Source organism: Crinia signifera, chromosome 1 (genome assembly GCF_055691185.1).
Source record: "Crinia signifera chromosome 1, ASM5569118v1, whole genome shotgun sequence".
Lineage (NCBI taxonomy): Eukaryota > Metazoa > Chordata > Amphibia > Anura > Myobatrachidae > Crinia > Crinia signifera.
The window spans coordinates 153,646,973-153,657,367 of record NC_139217.1 but is presented as its reverse complement, the minus strand read 5'-3'; positions in this window follow the sequence as shown (position 1 = coordinate 153,657,367).

The following is a 10,395-nucleotide window of genomic DNA, read 5'->3' as shown; positions in this document are numbered from 1 at the left end:
AATGGAATGCAGAAAGCAGGTGGTGAAAGCAGAGAGAGGAGAGGAAGTGTTAGGGAATGGAATGCAGAAAGCAGGTTGTGCCAGCAGCAGAGAGAGGAAAGGAAGTGTTAGGGTACCGAATGCAGAAAACAGGTGGAGGCAGCAAAGAGAGGAGAGGAAGTGTTAGGGAATGGAATGCAGAAAGCAGGTGGTGTCAGCAGAGAGAGGAGAGGAAGTGTTAGGGAATGGGATGCAGAAAGCAGGTGGTGGCAACAGAGAGAGGAGAGGAAGTGTTAGGGAATGGGATGCAGAAAGCAGGTGGTGGCAACAGAGAGATGAGAGGAAGTGTTAGGGTACAGAATGCAGAAAGCGGGTCGTGTCAGCAGAGAGAAGAAAGGAAGTGTTAGGGTCCAGAATGCAGAAAGCAGGTGGTGCCGGCAGAGAAAGGAGAGGAGGGTGAGGGAATGGAATGCAGAAAGCAGGTGGTGTCATCAGAGAGAGGAGAGGAAGTGTTAGGGAATGGGATGCAGAAAGCAGGTGATGGCAACAGAGAGATGAGAGGAAGTGTTAGGGTACAGAATGCAGAAAGCAGGTGGTGGCAGCAGAGAGAGGAGAGGAAGTGTTAGGGAATGGGATGCAGAAAGCAGGTGGTGGCAACAGAGAGAGGAGAGGAAGTGTTAGGGAATGGAATGCAGAAAGCAGGTGGTGTCAGCAGAGAGAGGAGAGGAAGTGTTAGGGAATGGAATGCAGAAAGCAGGTGGTGGCATCAGAGAGAGGAGAGGAAGTGTTAGGGAATGGGATGCAGAAAGCAGGTGGTGGCAACAGAGAGATGAGAGGAAGTGTTAGGGTACAGAATGCAGAAAGCGGGTCGTGTCAGCAGAGAGAAGAAAGGAAGTGTTAAGAGTCCCGAATGCAGAAAGCAGGTGGTGGCAGCAGAGAGAGGAGAGGAAGTGTTAGGGAATGGGATGCAGAAAGCAGGTGGTGGCAACAGAGTGAGGAGAGGAAGTGTTAGGGTACAGAATGCAGAAACCAAGTGGTGGCAACAGAGTGAGGAGAGGAAGTGTTAGGGTACAGAATGCAGAAAGCAGGTGGTGGCAGCAGAGAGAGGAGAGGAAGTGTTAGGGAATGGGATGCAGAAAGCAGGTGGTGGCAACAGAGAGAGGAGAGGAAGTGTTAGGGAATGGAATGCAGAAAGCAGGTGGTGTCAGTAGAGAGAAGAAAGAAAGTGTTAGGGTCCCGAATGCAGAAAGCAGGTGGTGTCAGCAGAGAGAGGAGAGGAAGTGTTAGGGAATGGAATGCAGAAAACAGGTGGAGGCAGCAGAGAGAGGAGAGGAAGTGTTAGGGAATGGAATGCAGAAAGCAGGTGGTGTCAGCAGAGAGAAGAAAGGAAGTGTTAGGGTCCCGAATGCAGAAAGCAGGTTGTGTCAGCAGAGAGAGGAGAGGAAGTGTTAGGGAATGGAATGCAGAAAGCAGGTGGTGGCATCAGAGAGAGGAGAGGAAGTGTTAGGGAATGGGATGCAGAAAGCAGGTGGTGGCAACAGAGAGATGAGAGGAAGTGTTAGGGTACAGAATGCAGAAAGCGGGTCGTGTCAGCAGAGAGAAGAAAGGAAGTGTTAGGGTCCCGAATGCAGAAAGCAGGTGGTGCCAGCAGAGAGAGGAGAGGAAGTGTTAGGGAATGGGATGCAGAAAGCAGGTGATGGCAACAGAGAGATGAGAGGAAGTGTTAGGGTACAGAATGCAGAAAGCAGGTGGTGGCAGCAGAGAGAGGAGAGGAAGTGTTAGGGAATAGGATGCAGAAAGCAGGTGGTGGCAATAGAGAGAGGAGAGGAAGTGTTAGGGAATGGAATGCAGAAAGCAGGTGGTGGCATCAGAGAGAGGAGAGGAAGTGTTAGGGAATGGGATGCAAAAAAGCAGGTGATGGCAACAGAGAGATGAGAGGAAGTGTTAGGGTACAGAATGCAGAAAGCAAGTGGTGGCAGCAGAGAGAGGAGAGGAAGTGTTAGGGAATGGGATGCAGAAAGCAGGTGGTGGCAACAGAGTGAGGAGAGGAAGTGTTAGGGTACAGAATGCAGAAAGCGGGTCGTGTCAGCAGAGAGGAGAAAGGAAGTGTTAGAGTCCCGAATGCAGAAAGCAGGTGGTGGCATCAGAGAGAGGAGAGGAAGTGTTAGGGAATGGGATGCAAAAAAGCAGGTGATGGCAACAGAGAGATGAGAGGAAGTGTTAGGGTACAGAATGCAGAAAGCAAGTGGTGGCAGCAGAGAGAGGAGAGGAAGTGTTAGGGAATGGGATGCAGAAAGCAGGTGGTGGCATCAGAGAGAGGAGAGGAAGTGTTAGGGAATGGGATGCAAAAAAGCAGGTGATGGCAACAGAGAGATGAGAGGAAGTGTTAGGGTACAGAATGCAGAAAGCGGGTGGTGTCAGCAGAGAGAGGAGAGGAAGTGTTAGGGAATGGAATGCAGAAAGCAGGCAGTGCTGGCATAGAGAGGAGGTGACGGAATGGTATGAAAAAAGCATGTGCTGGCAGTAGAAAGAAGAGAGAAAGTGACGGGGGAAAGGGTTGAAGCAGGCGGTGGTAGTAAAGTGAGAAGGTGATGGGGAAAGTATAAAGCCCCACACACACAATCAATATTGCCTAATGTGTCTACTCCATATTGTTAATGATGCTCACTCCCTTTCATTGTTTAACGAAGACGGGGGAGTCCTCAATATTGACGGTCATGCTGTAGCATGACCGTAGCTCTATCCCCCTCCCGCATCGGAAAGTGTGCACAGGTTGCCGGAGTCGGCATCCCCGCCGCTGCCGATATCGCCGTAATTGGGGACTCATTAAGTGTGTATGGGGCTTTACTTTCCTCCAACCATCCAACTGACCAACTACCCAACTTGTCTGTTATCTAAAATGCTGCTCCACATACGTAACCGACTTTATCATCAGACCAGCCAAATTCTCTCCGACTTGTGATGCCACAGAAGTAGTGTCTGAATACGTCTGCAATGCTGCAATTTAAGTAAATAAATATTGCAATAAATAAACAAACAAACAAACAAACCGTTTTGCATGTGTATTTATTTCACTAAGTTCCAGAATGCCCTGGTATCTGTAAATTAGTATCTCCTACAGTGATTAAAAACTTGAAACCTTTATAAAAAGGTTGTAATGTATAGAAAAAAAAATTGGTAGTGCCAACGCTCAGTATACAAAATAATGAGTGATGCATTCCCTAGAAGTCAGTATTTGTGCGCATGCCCTGCATACCTCCCAACTGTCCCTATTACAGCGGAACAGTCCTGCTATTTGAAGACTGTGCCGCTATCTTTCCCGCTAGTGGCAATGTACCCTTGGTGGGGAGAGGGGGAGGGGCAGTTGTAGGGAGCCGGAGATTACCGCTGCTCAACTCTGTATGGCACTGCATCTCTAAGGGAGGGAGCAAACCCGGAGCTGCCCAGCTTCCAGGGGAATGCTGGCATGGTCCCGAAAAAAAAAAAAAAAAAGGCTGCGATGATAGGCCACGCCCAACTGCTCCTTAGCCCCATCCCTTTTCTGGACCGGCCGAGACAGGTCCCGATTTATAAATACCTAAATAGATGTTTGCATGCATGTGGCGGTACTGCCAGATCCAATGTGCAGAAACTAGGGTTCTATGTCCTCTGCATACTGCAGCATGGAAAGCTAGGATTATAGAAGTCTCTGGCTTTCCCGCTACCCAGGAATCTGACCCTGGTCCCCACCATGGGGGGGACTCGGGGTGCCTTTGGTGTGAACAGTGCAACCTGGGTCACGCTAAAAGGACAAGAGAGCGGAATGACCTCATCTACAAGTACCGGCAGATCAGGTAGGCTACACACGGGTGCGGTCTGAAAGGGTTCTACCTGGTAATATTGCGGGTCCAGCCGGCAGTGTGAACAGGGAATCAGTTGCTGAGACAGGGCATGTAACCATGTACAATAATTAGTGTGAAAGGGGTATTATGAGAAAAGAGGATCGGGTTCTGCTGCTTCTCATTAAGGACCTCGGCTATCAGGCTGGACCCTGAACATTTATAAAGGAATAGCTACCCCCTGACTGATACAGCAGAGCAGACTGGGAACCCCCTGGACTGATACAGCGGAGCAGACTGGGCACCCGCTGACTGATACAGCAGACCATATAATCTTCACTACACTATATACCCCTATACTATGCACTGCATCCCTACACTATATACCCCCTATACTCCGCACTACAACAATTCTCTATATACCGCTATACTCCACACTACGCTATATATACCCTATACTCCGCACTACATCACTACACTATATAGCCCCTATACTCCATACTGCATCACTACACTAAATAGCCCTATACTCCACACTATATACCCCCATATTCCTCAGAACGGATTCAGTATTGAATCCCGGCGGTCGGGATCCCGGCGTTCAGAATCCCAACGCCGGAATCCCGACAGCCGAAATGCCGACAAGGGGGGGACGTGGATCGCCCCCCCGTGCGGGCTCGCTGCGCTCGCCACGCAGCGGGCCCGGTGCCTCGCTACGCTCGGCACACTAATTTATTCTCCCTCCAGGGGTGTCGTGGACACCCCAAGAGGGAGAATGTGTCGGCATTTCGGCGGTCAGGATTCCGGCGTCGGTATTCTGAACGCCGGGATCCCGACCGTCGGGATTTTAACTGCATCCCCCTCAGAACATCCCTACACTATATACCCCTATACTATGCAGTACATCATTACACTACACCAGGGGCGGATTGGGAATTAAAAGCAGCCCGGGGAAATATGTTGAAGCAGCCCCAGGGAACCGGCAACCGCAAATTTTGGGGGGCGTGGCCTATTGATATGGGGGTGTGGTCTATTTCAACAAGGCCACGCCCCATTTTAGCAGCTGTGGGGGCATGGCTAGTGGCTCTCTGAACTGCTGGCTATGTCCCCAGCCCCTCAGGCTGCAGAATAGGCGCATGTGAGGGGGAACGCAGGGTGGCGTAGGGTGACAGAGGGGAGACGCAGCATGGCATAGGATGTGGGGTGGCGGAGGATTCAGGTAGGGAGGGGGGGGAAGCAGAGTGGGAGGTGGTATGCGGTAAAAAAATATGTATTAAGAAAAAAAAGATAATAATGACACCAATAACGACATAATAAGGACACAACAGGTTGCTCCCCCTGTATAATAACAGGACACCACAGGCTGCTCCCCCTGTATAATAACAGGACACCACAGACTGCTCCCCTGTATAATAACAGGACACCACAGACTGCTCCCCTGTATAATAACAGGACACCGTAGACTGCTCCCTTGTATAATAACAGGACACCGCAGACTGCTCCCCTGTATAATAACAGGACACCGCAGGCTTCGCCCCAGTATATCAGGACACCCCAGGCTGCCCCCCAGTATTAAAATAAACGAATAGGACACCACAGGCTGCTCCCTCTGTATAATTATACCAGGACACCACAAGCTGCTCCCCCTGTATAACTATACGTTACACCACAGGCTGCTCCCCCCGCACAATAACAAGAACCCCTATATTAAAAGAAGAGGATACCACAGGCTGCTCTCCCTGTATAACTATACCAGGACACCACAGGCTGCTCCGCCTGTATAATTATACCAAGACTGTCCTGGTGTAATTATACAAGGGGAGCAGCCTGTGGTGTCCTGGCAGGACACCACAGGCTGCTCCCCCTGTATAATTATACCTTACACCATAGGCAGCTCCCCCTGTATAATTGTACAAAGACTATCCTGGTATAATTATACAGGGGGAGCAGCCTGTGGTGTCCTGGCAGGACACCACAGGCTGCTCCTCTGTGTAATTATACCTTACACCATAGGCAGCTCCCCCTGTATAATTATACCAAGACTGTCCTGGTATAATTATACAGGGGGAGCAGCCTGTGGTGTCCTGGCAGGACACCACAGGCTGCTCCCCCTGTATAATGCTTCCCCTGTATAATTATACCTTACACTACAGGCAGCTCCCCCTGTATAATTATACCAAGGCTGTCCTGGTGTAATTATACAGGGGAGCAGCCTGTGGTGTCCTGGCAGGACACCACAGGCTGCTCCCCCTGTATAATTATACCTTACACCACAGGCAGCTCCCCCTGTATAATTATACCAAGACTGTCCTGGTGTAATTATACAGGGGGAGCAGCCTGTGGAGTCCTGGCAGGACACCACAGGCTGCTCCCCCTGTATAATTATACCAGGACACCACAGGCAGCTCCCCCTGTATAATTATACCAAGACTGTCCTGGTGTAATTATACAAGGGGAGCAGCCTGTGGTGTCCTGGCAGGACACCACAGGATGCTCCCCCTGTATAATTATACCAGGACACCACAGGCAGCTCCCCCGCCCCCCATTATAACACCCAATACATAGTACTGTTGTTACTTGCTTTTAGGCCCGGGTCCGGCTCCCGTCTCGCTGTGCCCTGCCTTGGTTTCCCACGCTGCGGCTCCGTCCTCTGAGTAGCTGTTGTCTCCACCGCAGCCCGCCCCTTCCCCCCTAGACGCACGAGTGGTTGGCCAGGAATCATTCAAGACAGGAATGTTTAAGTAACAGGCGGCCGACCCGGGACATGTGATCATGTCCTCATGCAGGAGGCCGGCGGCCATGTTCCTGTAGCCGTGGCACGGCCTACAGGAGGTCACAATGTAAAATACAAGGCGGCCCGTAAAAGTAGTACCTTTTAGAGCGGCCCGGGGGGCACATGGCACCCTGCCCCCTGGCCCAGCCCGCCCCTGGAACTGGGGAAAATGCAGAATTATGTTGGGAGTGGTAGGGGGGGAGGGGGGGTGGTGACTGTACATCATGTATTGCATGTACTGTACATCATTACACACACACTTTTGTACACAGACATACTGTACATACATGCTGTACATACATACACAAACATCACATATACACACACTACAGACACAAACAGTGCATATATACACACTTCAAACACACACACACTAGCATAGAAAACATAACGCAACATATACATCTAAGCATACAGTCCATACACTCAAAAACACACATAGCATATACACACATTACTTACATATATCATATACATACATACATACAGCATATACACATGGCATGCATAGACACAGCATATACACACTGACACACACAAAGCATAACATAGCACACATATACAGCATGTACACAGACACACACATAATGTACACACTGACACATATAGCATACAGACACACACACACACACACACTCCCCTCTCATGCAAATATCAGGAGAGCAAATGCCAGTATAAAAAATCATTAGGCATTTAACACTCACCCCTTCCCTGCTTGCTTCAGGCTCTGAGGAAACTTCCTGCATCCCCCGGCCACATGGAGTACAGCCTGAGAGGAGCTGAGCTGCACGCTGCCTCCGCAGCTAGCTCCCCCTGCTGTCAGCCAAGAGAACAGCGGCACTAGGAAGAAGCAGAAGCCGAATCTGTCAGCTCTGTGAATCGGGCTGAAAGCACCGCGGGAGGTGCTGCGTGCGGCCGCACATGCGCACCAGCCCTCCCGCGGCCATTTTAACTATGGTCACAGCCGAGGCCGGCCGCAGCCATCTTTGATTAGAGCATTTTGCTGCGGCCGGTAACCGCGGAGATGGCGGTTCGGCGGTCCGCAGCCCAGCCTGGGAGGGTGGGCGGCCGCTATTAATTAAAAATGTGCCGGCCCACCGGGAAGCGGCCCGGTTTCCCGGTGGGCCAATCCGCCCCTGCACTACACTATATACCCCTAAACTCTGCAGTACATCACTACACTATATACCCTATACTGTGGATTAAATCACTACACTATATACCTCCTATACTGAAAGCCCCCCCCCCCCCCCCCCGCTGTAAGCGGCATGAAGAATGAAGACTACGCAAGTCTCCGAGCACGCATCGTTGGAAATTTGCAACAGCGAACCAATCAGAATGAGATCCTATATACCTACTATACTCTACACATCACTACAATATATTCCCCCTATACTCCACACTACTGTACATCAGTACACTATATATACCCCTATACTCCACGCTACATCACTACACTATATACCCCCTATACTCCACACTACATCACTACTGTATATACCGACTGTACTACGTACTACATCACTAAATTATATACCCCTATACTCCTTACTACATTATTACACTATATACCCCTATACTCCGCACTACATCGGTATACTATATACTCGCTATACTCCGCACTACATCACTACACTATATACCCCCTATACTCCACACTACATCACTACACTATACAGTATACCCCTATACTCCACACTACATCACTACACTATATACCCCCTATACTCTGCACTACATCACTACACTATGGCCCTTATTCTGGTCCACTCGCAAAGGCAAATTCCTTCCCAAATGGAAAAAAACATGAGCACTGCAGGTGGGGCAGATGTAACATGTGCAGAGAGAATTAGATTTGTTGGAGTTATTTTGTTTCTGTGCACGGAAAGTACTGACTGCTTTATTTTTACACTGCAATATACTGTAGGTCTCACTTTTGAAGTAAAATCCCTCCCCAATTGAATTCTATCTGCACGTTATATCTGCCACCCCTGCAGTGCACATGGTTTTTGTCCATTTAAGAAGGAGCTGTAAGTGAACCAAAATAAGGGCCTAAATACCCCTATACTGCACACTACATCACTACACTATATACACCTATACTCTGCACTAGATCACTACACTATATACCCCTATACTCCGCACTACATCACTACACTATATACCCCCCTATACTCCGCACTACATCACTACACTATATAACCCTATACTCCACACTACATAACTACACTATATACCCCTTATACTCCGCAGTACATCACTACACTATATACCCCTATACTACATCACTATACTATATATCCCCTACACTCTGCACTACATACCCCCCTGAACTCCGAACTGCATCACTACACTATATACCCCCTATACTCAGCACTATATCACTACACTATATACCCCTGTACTCCGCACTACATCACTGCACTATATATATATATCCCTTATACTCCGCACAACATCACTACACTATGGGGGTTATTCTGTTTGGTCCGGTGAAACGTGCGTACGGTCCATCAAACCGTGCGTTTTCCGTACGCTCACAGTGAGCGTAAGGCCGCCCACAGAACAGCCGCACACGAACGGTCACAGACACCGACAATGGGGAGTGGCGTTCACTTGAGCGTACGCCACCGTGCATGGACAGATCTCCCTCTTAGTCACCGATACCTGTCGTACATCAGAGCGTACGCCACAGTGCATGGACGGATATCGTCTGTTTTCCCACCGACACCTTCCGTATATCTGAGCATACGCCACATGCAAACATGTTCTACTATTGTTCAAAATAAGACTTTAGAGTGTGATAGGCAGATGTTGGGATCCTTTGTTAGTGATATGTGATTGCAATAATGTGCTTGGTGGCATCTTACATACAGAGGGTGCTACATAAAGTTTATAGCAGATATGAAAGTGCATAATGTACAGATGGGGCAGGTCCCATCTTGGCAGGGGAAGGCGATGCCAGCCGCCATCCCCTGCCAGCGCCATATCGATTGCGAGAAGGGGACGCGTGCTCACGAGAGGCGCGAGCGTCCCCTTCCGACGGCTCTTCCAGCTGCTCCCCCGGGTCCCCGCCGGCTTGTCGACGGTAACCCATCCAGGGGGCCGACTCCTGTGAATTGAGTGTCCTGCTTTTTAAAGTATAAAAAAAGGGATTTTTGTAAGAACTTACCGTTCGAATCCCTTTCTCTTTCAATGGTCCTGGTGACACAGCTCAACATTGGGACGTTCCAGAGCCGGTCCTTTGGGAGGGTACGCTCAGGTCTGTAGCTCTCATCACTGCTCGCCTGAATGATGCGTCCTCCGACGCGAACTCATGAAACCTATAGAATTTGGCAAAAGTGTGAACAGATGACCAAGTGGCGGCCCTGCAAACTTGCTCAGCTGTGGCCCCATGTCGAACCACCCAAGAGGTGGCGACCGACCTGGTGGTATGCGCATTTATCCTGGCCGGAACAGGCCTACCAACCTTAGTATATGCCAAGGCAATGACGGAACGCAACCACCTAGCAATGGTCTGCTTAGAGGCAGGCCAACCAATCTTGTGCACATCATACAAGACTACCAGAGTTTTAGTCTTTCTGACACCCTTCACCCTGTCCACATAAATGCGTAAGGCGCGCACAACGTCCAAATTCCTCAATTTGTCCCTTTTCCTTGAACCATCTGGGGGCTGGAACACAGGCAGAACTATCTCCTGATTCAAATGAAAAGCAGAGACTACTTTTGGCAAAAATTGGGGTACTGTTCGAAGAACAGCCCTGTCATCATGAAATATAAGAAAAGGAGACTTGCAGGACAATGCTCCCAACTCCGATACTCTCT